The sequence below is a fragment of the Neltuma alba genome, unplaced genomic scaffold (genome assembly GCF_004799145.2).
Source record: "Neltuma alba isolate B1F8T4 unplaced genomic scaffold, ASM479914v2 tig00000105_pilon, whole genome shotgun sequence".
NCBI classification, from domain to species: Eukaryota; Viridiplantae; Streptophyta; class Magnoliopsida; order Fabales; family Fabaceae; genus Neltuma; species Neltuma alba.
In genome coordinates, this window is record NW_021631921.1 from 370,223 (window position 1) to 382,580 (window position 12,358).

A 12,358-nucleotide genomic window follows, 5' to 3' on the forward strand; every position below is an offset into this window, starting at 1 on the left:
AGGATTTTTTCAAGAAAAAACCCACAAAAAAAATTGCAGAGTTACTCGCTAATTGTCGTAGCTTACGTCATGTTGTGAATGCCATTTACATGGATCTTTCTTGAAATCTTTAGGGGACCACACAGGTGATATTATGAAAAGTTATTCTTGAAATTTTTAATTACTTTGAAAATAATTTTTAATAGGAATTATTTTTGAGCATATCCAAACCCAAAATATTTTAAAATCACGTTTAAAAAAATCAAACCAAACGCAAATATGCCTAAAAGCAGTAAAAAGTCAAAGAAATACGCGGTGTAGCTATAATGATCGTCCTCCTCTAGCCCTATAGGATTAGAATATTAAGTAACACCACGGGTGTGAATTCCCTGGGCTAGATTCCCTGTTCCCCTCGGAAACCTTTATTTTATGCATTTTTTTGTCACCCTTCACTTCACTTAATGGAATGAAATCACCCAGCAAGAAAAGCACTATAAAAAATTAAAAAAAAGTTTATTACCTGTAGAATTAATAACCAAAAAACTGTTCTGTCACTAATTTCATATATTATCAACAGAAATTACATCGCTAAATTACTGAGAAATTAGTCACATAATTCAATTCTATCACTAATTTTTTAGTGATTTTGTTACTAGTTTTTGTCACAAAATTATAATTTTGTCATTAATCCGTTAGTAATTCTAGTGCAAAAATCCGTTAATAATCGCAAGTATTTTTATAGTGGAGGCAAAAAGTGATAATTATCATAATGTTTGTCATTATTAGCCCTACTGCGATTAAGCTATATCTTAGACAAAAGGAAGTGGCTAGTATATTTTATTTAGGCGCTAACATGGGTTGATCCAGGCTTGTAAACTAAAGCACAAACAAAAGTAATTGGAGGATCACAACATATCTAATCTTATTAATTAATTAATTAATTAATGAGTAATTCAACAACCACTAATTAGCCCTAAACCAGAGCAAGAAAGCAACTTTAGCCAAAGTCAAAATAACTTTTATTTTGCATAAAACTTTTAAAGGAAACAATTTTAATATCACAGTTTTTGTCTGGAAAAAAAGCCCAAAACTAAGGGCAAAGAAAACCAATTGTTGTCACTTTTCCATTTTCCTAGGCCCCAAAGTACGTACCATGAAACACAATCGTCAATGGGGTGTCTTGATAGTTGATAATTTGTAGCTTAGTGAAATGCACTACACTTGGTTTACTTGGAGGCTGAGGGAAAGAAATTAGGGAGATCAAAGGACAGTATCCATTTATTTCTTTTTTCTTTTGGTAAAGTGTATCCATTTATTTTTGTTTCTTAATAATCCGTGTTCCTCATTTTTCTTGATAATTCTTGTTGGATGAATTGTAATTATGAAATAAATTTTCTTAAATTTGTTTTCTTGACATCGGGTTAAAGCTAATCCAAAACTAATTTGGCTTGATTTGGATGTGCAATAGGTCCTTTAAGCTGGGGTAGACCAAAGGATACTTCTTTTAAATTGTTGGGTATTTTTGGTTGACCTGCAAGTCAAGATTATATATGCCCAGCTTTCTTTGTTTTTTTTTTACCAGCTATATATGCCCAGCTTAGACAGATCTTTTAACACCTATGACAAGTCATACCTGTCACTCAAAATTAGATTTTGGCAGGTAATGAGATAGAATTTTAAAAGATATTTCTAACCTGAGTATTCATAATTACATTTGATCATTCGGTTCTCTCTGTTTTTTTTCCCCCGCAAAACCTTCTTAAAAATGTGTGCAGTTACTGAAGCTCATCAATAGAAACAGCCAAGTGGGAGACTCTGCAAGTACTTTCGTTAACATTAGCGGATTGGGAAATTCCATTACCGTCACCGTTTTACAAAGTTTTGGAAACATACCTTTTGTAAAATTGGAGAAACAAGACCATTCTATATATGGTTTGGTCACAAGATTTCCAAACACATAAATGGTCACGTCATCAATATTTCTGTGGATAAAATTTTCTAATAATATTTATATTCTAAACTCAATTTTCTAAGACTGCTGAATAAAAAAAAAAGGGAAAATTGTAGAGAAAGACCTAGAGAGAATAATATTTATTAGCAAGTATTAAAACTGCAATTATTTAAAAGGACCAAAAAACTTAAATATAAATATAAATTTTTTACGGAGAGCAATGATTTTTTTTAACATCTTTAATAAAATTTCTTATGTTTTTAAGTTTACTTATGTTATATTGAATAGAGTTTAATTAATTAACATAAATCTAGATAATATCAATTGGGCAAAAAAACTTAATGATATAAATGAATAGATGCCATTATTAATAATTAAATTATATATTGATGATATGGATATAACCTTGGTTGGAAAAGGTTAATTAGTTTTTTTTTAAAAATTGAGGCAATTTAGTATTTTAAAATTTTTATTTTGACATTTGATCCTTTTAAATAATTACAATTATTATAATTCATCTTCAATAAATATTACTGGCTATAAGTCCTTCTTTCTAATTTCCACAAAGAAAAAAAAAAGAATATTAAAGCCGTCTTTGAAAATTTTATTCATTGAATTGGAAGAAGCATTGACATGTTATTTCCTTCGTTATCATTTTTAGGTCATTTCGACTTATTAATTCTTTTAAGCGAAAGTAAGTAAAAACTCTTTTCATTGTAAAAATTAAAGCAAAAATAAAAAAACTAATTATAAAAATTCATATATGCTGCGCCACAAAAGGTGTTAATTGAAAGTTGAGAACGTAGTATTTGTGCCTATATGGAAACAACAACCCAGAGTATTCAAATAAAAATGATACAAATATGAATGCCTTCCGCAATGTTTTGATTATTGCATGCGATAATGCATCGCTCGTAGGTTCTTCTCCCGGAGACTGTACAAATATGAGACAAATGACATTTAGAAGAGTAAATAATAGATCTGAGGAAAACATATATGCAGCATGTATCAGGGAGCTAGGAGATGGTATATAAATAAGGAAGAATCAGGCCTAAGGGCCAGTAATCACAATAATTAGCATTATTCCAGCCGTAATTTCGTGTTATTTAAGTAGTAAATAATGTTAAATCTGTTTCAGATGTAGTTGTAAATTTGTATTATGTGAATGGTAAATGCTGACTGTCTACTGGTAAACATGCATTGTGTGACAGGTAAATTTAAAAGCATTCTCAAAAATTAATTTGTGAATTTGGCCCTTTACTTTAATTCTTTTTATAAATAAATTCAAAATTCAAAAGACACAAAAATTTGTATGGTGTGACATGCCAAAATTTCTAAGTGCGTGTAATCGAAAAATATAACCCCAGCAAAAAGAAAAAGAAGAAATTCCAAAAGAGGGGGAAAAAAAACAGAATGATCTAAAGTCAAATGTGCGCACCTTTGAAGAGCCGTGAGTGTGATTTTGGAGAAGATGGGGCAATCTCTAATATCGAGATCTGTCAGGTTTGGAAGTATGTTGCTGTAAAACCCTTCCTCTTGGATTCCGAGTTCGCGATTGAAAAGTCCTTTAAGTTTAGAGCACTAATCAATCCAGGAACAATCCAACTGTGGAAGATGATGAGTAGAGGGCAGAGAGGGGAAGAGCCATTTCAACTTTCTGCGTCTCCCGACTACAAGAAATTGAAGTAGTGGGAAGCAGAAGGAATGAGAGGAAGATGCATTTGGAAAGTAGTGATGCTCTTCTTCTAATGACATCATTTCCTCCATCTCTTCACATTCTTCAATCTGTATACACTCCAAAGATGGTAGGCTTTTGATCACAGCGCTTGGGAACATACACTTCAATTTTCTACATTTACTCACAAATAAATCCTTCAGGTTTTGGAAGACCATGAAACCGGTACCTCCCATATAGATACGAGGTTCATTCATACCTTCAAACCCAAGTACTCTGCTCCTGAGATCACCACCTTCCCTTTTTCTTTAGTTATTGGCAATTCTTTTTCTCCATTTGATGAAGTTTGAACATAATCTTCCGTTGAAACCTATGGCAAGTAATTTCATTTTTTTTAAAAGGACAAATTTATTCACATCAATCAAATTTAGAGCATTCAAAGTTTCTTTTTTAAAACTAGGATTTCAAAAAATTAGATACATTGTAAGCATACCAAGCAAACTCCTCACTCTGTACTGATGTACAAATGTTTATATATCATCCGTGTATGGTTTTAGGCAAAAATAAAAAATCAATTTATAATTGAATTAGTTTAATTTCCTATAAAATATATTTTTTATTAAAATAGTTTGTGAATCACCACGCACACAATTACTCTCACTGCCATTTTTTTTTGGGGGTGAAATTTCATAGTCATAATTTTGATATGAAAAGTTTTAAAAGAATATATTTAATAAATATTTAAAGAAACGTGAAATGAAGTCTCGCAACACACACATATATATTCCATATATTTTCATCCATTGTGATCCGAAAGTGAAAGAAAATCTACTTGTATCCGTGCATAAGTATTTTTTTTCCTTCCTCACGTCCTTGAAAATCTCCTTGTAATTTATAAATTCCCTATATAATTTATACAGCTACCAAAATGATATATATATATATATATATGATGATTCTAATCACATATTGTTCCATCTAATTTTGAAGACTCTAATCAAGATGATATGGAATATTCATTCATACCGATATTGTTCCCAATTGTTGAAGAGCCCTTCCCAAACTTGAATCCACAAATTTGGGGCAGTTCCCTATCCAGATGTTGCTCAGATGCGCCTACATTTACAACACCTGACAAACACTCATCAACTTTGGTAAATGTATTAGAGTTATCTTTCTCAAGCTTGAAAACACAATCGTCTCATCGTAATTGGCATCATCTTCACTACTATGTCCAAAAATCACCTCTAACTCCTCACAGTCAGATATGGGTAGGGAAGTTAGCTTGGGAAGGCTGGTGTGGACAATAGTGCTTCTTAAGAACAAAAACTTCAACCTTTCATTGTAAGTTACTTCTAAGGAATGAAGATGTTGAAAGCTCAAAAGTTGGGTGGGAACAAGACCTCGCACCATCTGTTGTTCTTATCTCAACATTCCTGAGTTGTTGGTTTCTTCTTCCTCATCATCACCAATCACTCACCAGTTGTGTTCAACTCCAGGACTTCGAATATCAAGCTGTCTAGCATTCAGAACAGGAAGCAGAAGATTGAGAGCCTCATTATTATTTAATTGGTTGCATTTCAACACATACTCCCTTACAAGTCCCTACATATAACAGAGAAGTGAAAAGTAGGCGAAATAAGATGTTCTAAGGAGTGAAAAGTAGGCGAAATAAGATGTTCTAAGTTTCTTGAAAAGATTATGAAAAGAAAGAGATGTAAGAGATGGTAATACATTTAACATTGGTACCTATTTGTACAAGTCAAGAGGTGCAGTTCATTAATTTAGTAACTTTGATTTGTATGCAGGAATATATCATGTTGAAACATATAATGCACTACGTAGATGAAATCCTTCTTCTCTTCAACTTCTATAGTTTGAACTGTCATTGATTGTGAGGTAACATGGTATCAGAAAAATTTATATCATATTTGTATCAGTAGTACCAAAATAGTCACAAGTTGATCAAGTATATTAGAGAGGGAAAATAAAATGTGTGAAAATTGATACATGTAAATAACTACAAGAGAATGTTAGAGTAAATGTAGGATTTTTTGTTTTCAAACTAGCCTTTGTATGCAATATTTGCAAATAAAAGATCGAAAAGATTTGCAGTATTGAGAAACGGAAATGCAGAATATTAGTTACCTCTTTAGTCCAATGAATAGTTGCACTTAAAATTGGCATGCAATTTGGGCAGTGATGAACCTTAACCTTGAAAAACGCCCCTGTATGCAACTTAAACCCTTGGCAGACATTAACAAGTCGCGGCAAGTTATCGAGTTCCATACATTTTATGTTTGGGAATGTTATCTCCTTTTCACTGTTAATGTCATGATCCTCAATATCTGAGCACTTGAAAATTTCTTCTATTTGAGAAGAATCTGATATGGTTAGAGTGCTTAGTTGGGGAAGTATTAAGATAGCCACACTGGTCATGAAAATGAATTTAAGCTTGTTGCACTTAGAGATCGCCAGACTCTTCAATGTTAGTAGATAAGATTCAGTTATGGGTAGATTCTTATGAGTCTCTTCATTCCCCAAAAAAAATTGCCTCCAACTCTTCACAGCAAGATATGGTTACAGAAATTAACTCAGGAAGACTTTGACAAATATGAGCAGAAAAGACAAATTTCAGTCTTGCACAATTTTTCAAAGTTAATTTTTTAAGGTATTTAAATGTTGGACTTTGTTCTCCAACCCCAGTCTTATAAAGGAAAATAGACTGTACTCCACAATTACGAAGTTCAATAGGTTCTGTAGCTGCCACTGACTTGCATTCTTCATTCCTCAATTGATGGCCTTTAAGTTCCTGCATCTCCTTTGTGAAAGGGGGAAAAAGTGAAGAAAAGAAAAGAAGAAGAAAACCATCAACATAATTCCTAAAAAATGATAAATTGAGATTAATTAAAATTCTATATGTACCTGTATTATTCTTGCATAGACTTAATCTATTAATTTTTTGGTAAATTAAACAAGATCAGACATATGCATGTCTAAGAAAATAGTCATTTCACAATAAAGTTAAGTTACGAATTTTTTTAGTTCAATTGGTTTATGTCGGCAAATATATGCACACGTGTCACAATCAATGAAGTCAAGGAAAAATTATAATATGGGGCCCATAAAAGTCAATGTTTACTGTGGACTATTGAAATGGTAAATAAATCGAATGGCGGAAATAACAAAATAACAAAATTAAAATTCTGCATGTACATTTATTTTATTTTTTAAATATGAAGCACGTCTAAAACAAAAGTTCTTATTAGTAATTGCATTTTTATTTTCATATTGCAGAGTAATTCCAAACCAAAGGGAGGGTGAGACTCAAATGCACAAAAAGCCTGATGTATGATTTCAGATATTTTAATTTCCTTTCCTATTTTAAATAATAGAAGAACGTGAATGAATTAATTGGCTGGATCATGTCTTAATATGTATTCACTTGAACACTATTTGATATTTACCGCTTGCTAAAATTTTTTTTAATCACATGAATAAAGATATCTTATTATATGAAAAGCTTTAATATTTTTTAACTTTTTTCCCAAATCAAGTTACAATATGTGAGGCAAACACATACCAGATTTGGACAGTCCTTCCATTCTATTATCTTTATAGATGGCCACCTTGGATGATACCTCTCTGAGCAAATTCCAACAAGATTTGGAAGATTTGTTAGTGTGAGGTATTCCAAAAGAGAAAGAGCTATTTGAGTCTCATCTTGATCATGTAGTGGTTGTTCTTCATCAGCATTTTCACCGAACACAAATTTCATTGGTCTTTGTTATGGATAGACGTTGCAATTGTACAAATATTTGAGCTAAAAAGACTGAGTGGATAGATTCTAATTTGCAGCAATTACCAACGAACAAAATTTTCAATTTTGGGAAGCTCAAACTCTCCCATACATCACCATCACCCTCTCTTATTACATGCTTCAGTTCACTGCACTTTTTTATTTGGAGCTCTCGTAATGACAACAGAGTGCACACAGCAGAGATAGTGAAGAGAGATGTCAACTTCGGACAATTGGAAATATCAAGAAATTGAAGATTGCCTAAGTTGCAATCAGTAGGGAATATGTGGAGCAACTGAGGGCAATTGGATATACGTAGTCTTTCCAGCTTTTGGAACAAGCTAAAAGAAGAAAGACCACGATGGAGTTGTTGAAGATTATCCATATCTTCTAGCACTAACTCATCCAATCTTGGGGCAATTGCATCTTCATGAGCATTGATTTTGTTAATAATGCATTCTATCTCTGAACACCTTCTAAGATAGAGTTTAGTTAACTCATTCATGCCTCCAATAGCCTGAACAACATTAGGCATGAAGCTTCTACTACCTCCCTAAAGCTCATGAAATTCAATTGCGGTTGCTATTTGTGCAAGATCCTTGATTCCTACACCTAATATGGCTTTATTTAACTAAACCAAGAGTAAATATCTTGTACTTTCATTTCAAAATATCAAGCCTATTTCATGCTCCTCTACCTTCTCAGTTTCTTCAAAGCAGTAGGGGCCATAAGGCATTCATAGCATTTTGTATTTTTTGACTGTGAAAAATGCGTGGAAACATACAACTGTTCTAACTGTGAGCACCTTCCTATTATTTTGTAACAACATTCACCTATGTTACAATCTGAAAAATCTAACAACTTCAGCTTGTTTAAATTTTCAATTCCATTTGGCATTCTTTCAAACATACTTCTTTCCAAGTCAAGAATTTCTAGTCTTGGAAGGCTTACCACAAAAGAGATGTCATGTAAATCCCAACCTTGTAATTGCAAAGTTCGAAGATCAAACAAGTGTTGGATTGATTGAAGTTGCAGTTCACTCCTACTCCTATAAGCCATGCACCTAATCAATGCCCTGAGTTCTTTAGTGCCTTCAAATGATGCATGTGACATATCCAAGGGTTTTCTTGAACATAACAATAGAAACTTAAGTTTTGAAACATCCAATTGAGAAGAAAATTGAAGTAATTTGTTGTTGTCATACCAAGAATATATGGCATAGCAATTTTTTATGGCTTCATCAGCCATCAATTCATTCAATTCTTTTGTACAATTTACCACATTGGTACGATCCTCTTCAGGTGCTTTCCACAATGCAAAATCACGAACCATATCATGCATTGTCACATATTCTTGTGACTTTGTGTTGAATTTTGAAGAATGAATCAACAATGAGGAGTTAATGAGATCATTTATAGTTGCTCTAACTTGGCTCCTTGCTGTTTCAAATGAGTCTACATCTTCACATAGACTTAAACCCACTCTGTATCTAAAAAGGTCTTCAACACCAATATTATGATCTTTAGGAAACATAGCACACATTAACAACAATACCTTGGCTTTTGGGGTTGCCAAATAATCATAGCTTAATTCAAGACAAGTAAAAGCATCCCTCGCTCCTTTATCCACAATGTTTGGCTCTGAGTTCCTCAACTGATACAACATCACATTCATCTCATCAACTCCTTTTTCTTTCAAGCAAGTACCCATAGCAACAATTGCAATAGGTAGGCCCTTACATTCCATAGCAATTTCTCGTGCCATATCTTCTTTGGCAACATCATAGACATAATTAGCATGAGTTTGAAAAAAAGTCCAAGCTTCATCTTCTTTTAACAAATGAAGTGGAATCTTCTTTTGGCATTCCATCTTGTTACATACATCAAGAATGCTTGTGGTTAGAACAACTTTGAAACTTCTTTGATGATTTTCCCCCTAAGGGAATCCCTATTTCCTCAAGAGTCTCCACTTTGCAATCGTTTTGCTGTTCTTTTTGCCCTTCCCATTTCAGATTCTTCCTTTAATTCGAGCCCCAACACATCAGCGATTTCACCTTGAATTTTTCTTATATTTGGGCTTTGGGAAATTGAAGTTAGCACTACTCACTGAAAGAGTTGTGACTTCTCGACTTTCTCCTCCACTATTCTCATCAAGGAGGTTTTCCCTGACCCTTCCATTCCCCATAGCCCAATCATGGAGCTACCGTCATCTTGCAATGTCTCTCACAACTGATCAAAAGCCATTTGTGCAGAGTTAAAGAAACTTCAAGAGCGATATTTTATATTTGGAGGAATAACAGGGTGGGAAACTCGATTGAAGCAACCACACTTTGTATTTAGATCAATCATCCTCCGTGCTGTCTTAGCCAGCTTTTGCAGAGACAATATCTCCTCCAAGTAGGACACAACCCTCAAAGATAGCCATTGTTGGCCCTCAGTTCTTCCTCCAATTTCTCCAGCTCTACTATGAGGCTCTCCACATCATTCTTCCACGCGTTAACCTCGTCATCAATCCTCTCTGTCCTGTTGATGGCCTCTTGGACAAGTTCCTGCACCCTCCCTTGCTTCAGGATCAGCTCCTCCTGTCTGATCTCAATATTTCTGGTGATTTTGCCGACACAGAACAAAAATTGCAGCTGCTGTAAAGTTGGATGCACCAAATATTCAGCAATTTTTCCAGCTACCGCCACTACCACCTCTGCCATTTAATATAAATAGAAACCTCAAAGGAGAGCCATTCATGATCATCAAATGATTAACTCAAGATTTCAGAAATTGGAAGTGACAGCTCCAATTCCTACCACTCATACTTTGAGAATTGAGAGTGCGACAGCAGATAGAAACTTAAGTATAACAATAGAAGACGTTGATCAGAAAATGAGAGACTAAAAAGGCAAATAAAAAGGGGTTTTGGTGTTCATACCAGCTAAGCTATGTTCAGATATTAGAGTAACAAAACTCATTGTTTTACGATTCTTACTTTTCTATGGTTGATTAATGCCAAGGTGGAAGAAGGAAAGGGCAAAAAAGGGTATCTTGCAAATGATAGCCGCAATTATTAGCAACTAACATGCTTCTCATACTTTGAGAATTGAGAGAATGTATGGAAAAACAAACAGGACGATGTTAAAACGACAAATATAAAAGGAAGCATGTGAAAGAATAAAGTGGGAAAAAATGAGAGTCTGAATCAGGAGAGGGACATTGCTTCGTACCACTGATGAACTTGAACTTTCAGTATTGGCTCGTAGATTTTCAGGACTAAGAAGAACAGAATTGCATTGGTTAATAGCAACCTGAAGCAAGAGCCATTCCTGATCATCAAATGATTAACTCAAGATTTCGTTTTGAAGAATTGAAGCTTCTTAATGACATACTTCATCTTTCATGAAGATAGCATCAAGATGAAAAGAATGAGTAACACAAGAATTCAAAGATATCATAGATAGATGCTTATGCAAGGAAAAACAAATAGAACAATGATAAAAATAAAAAACAGAAAAGGAAACATCTGAAATATTAAAGTGGGAAAAAATGATACACTGGTTCAAGAGAGGGATACTGCTTCGTACTGTCATAAATTTTGCACTTTCAGTCTTGGCTTGTAGATTTTCAAGAGTGAGAAGAACAGAATTGCACTACGATGACCAGACTAATAAGTCGCCAACCAAGTTGGAGCTTGGAAGTTGGGAGTGATGGTACGTACGAAAGAACCCTTAAGTCAGTATAATAAATAGAAAACACTGACAAGAAAATGAAAGACAAAAGTGGCAAAGAAGAAGAGGTTTTGACGTTGATACCAGCTAATTAAGCTTCCTCAGTATAATCGAAGTGATGATTCTGGGCTTGCAAACCAAATTTTGAAGAGTGCTAGCTTGACGAACAGGATTCGACTGCAATCACCACGTTTTTCTTGAGCTTCAGTGGTCAGTTCGGTTGGATACGATAGTCCTCAAAGTATGAAGTCGAAATCGGGAAACTTCAAGAAATCATGCGTTCCACTTAATGTCCCTACTACTTGTTTTCTAGCTGCCATTAGACCAAAGGTAGAAGTTAAAGTGAAAAAGCAATCTTATGATTTTCTTTTTGGAAACTTCAAAATTTTCATTTTGCAGTAATGTAAAAGGAAAATTAATTATATGTTATACTCTTCTGGTCTTTAATGTAAGACTTAATTAACTAATTTGAGTAGATTAAAAATATTAATTAAATTAGTTAATATGATATGTTTTTTCTTAAAATACTCTAAACATCTTTCTCAATTCTCTCATTCTCTCTCCTACTATTATATTCTCTCAGATTGATTGGGGGAGACGTCTTAGGCAAATTAATTTTAAGTAGATTGAATCAATCACGCTTGTTTTAGTCTGAAATCATTTAAGTGTTACCTCAATTTTTGGAATTTATATAAATTTTCTTTGAAATAAAAATGTACTGAAAATTTATAGATAAGTCCCAATTATAAAATTTACTTACCAATAAATCCCATATTCTGCAAATTGTCACAACTCGCAAGATGACTTGCCCGTTGAAAGTGTTTAAATAAATTCAGGAGAGGGATATTGCTTCATACTTGTGATAGATGAAGTTACATTTTCAGTCTGGGCTTGGAGATTTTGGAGAGTGATCACAGAATTGCACTGCGATGACCAGATCTGGTAAAAAATTTTAGAACTAGTATCTTATGAAATTCCTACAAGTGGTAGATGTACTGATTTTTTAATAAGTTCGTTCATTAGTCTGGTAAACAAAAGGGGGAAAAGAAAAAGAAAAGGCTAATAAAATAAAGTAAGATGTACTGATTTTTTTTAATAAGTTCGTTCATTAGTTTGGTAAACAAAAAGAAAAAAGAAAAAGGCAAATAAAATAAAGTAAATCATTAGTTAGAAAGTGTTTTGACTTGAATTAGTAGATGCAACTCTTTTTCAGTGCTTAACGTATCTTCACTTATATGT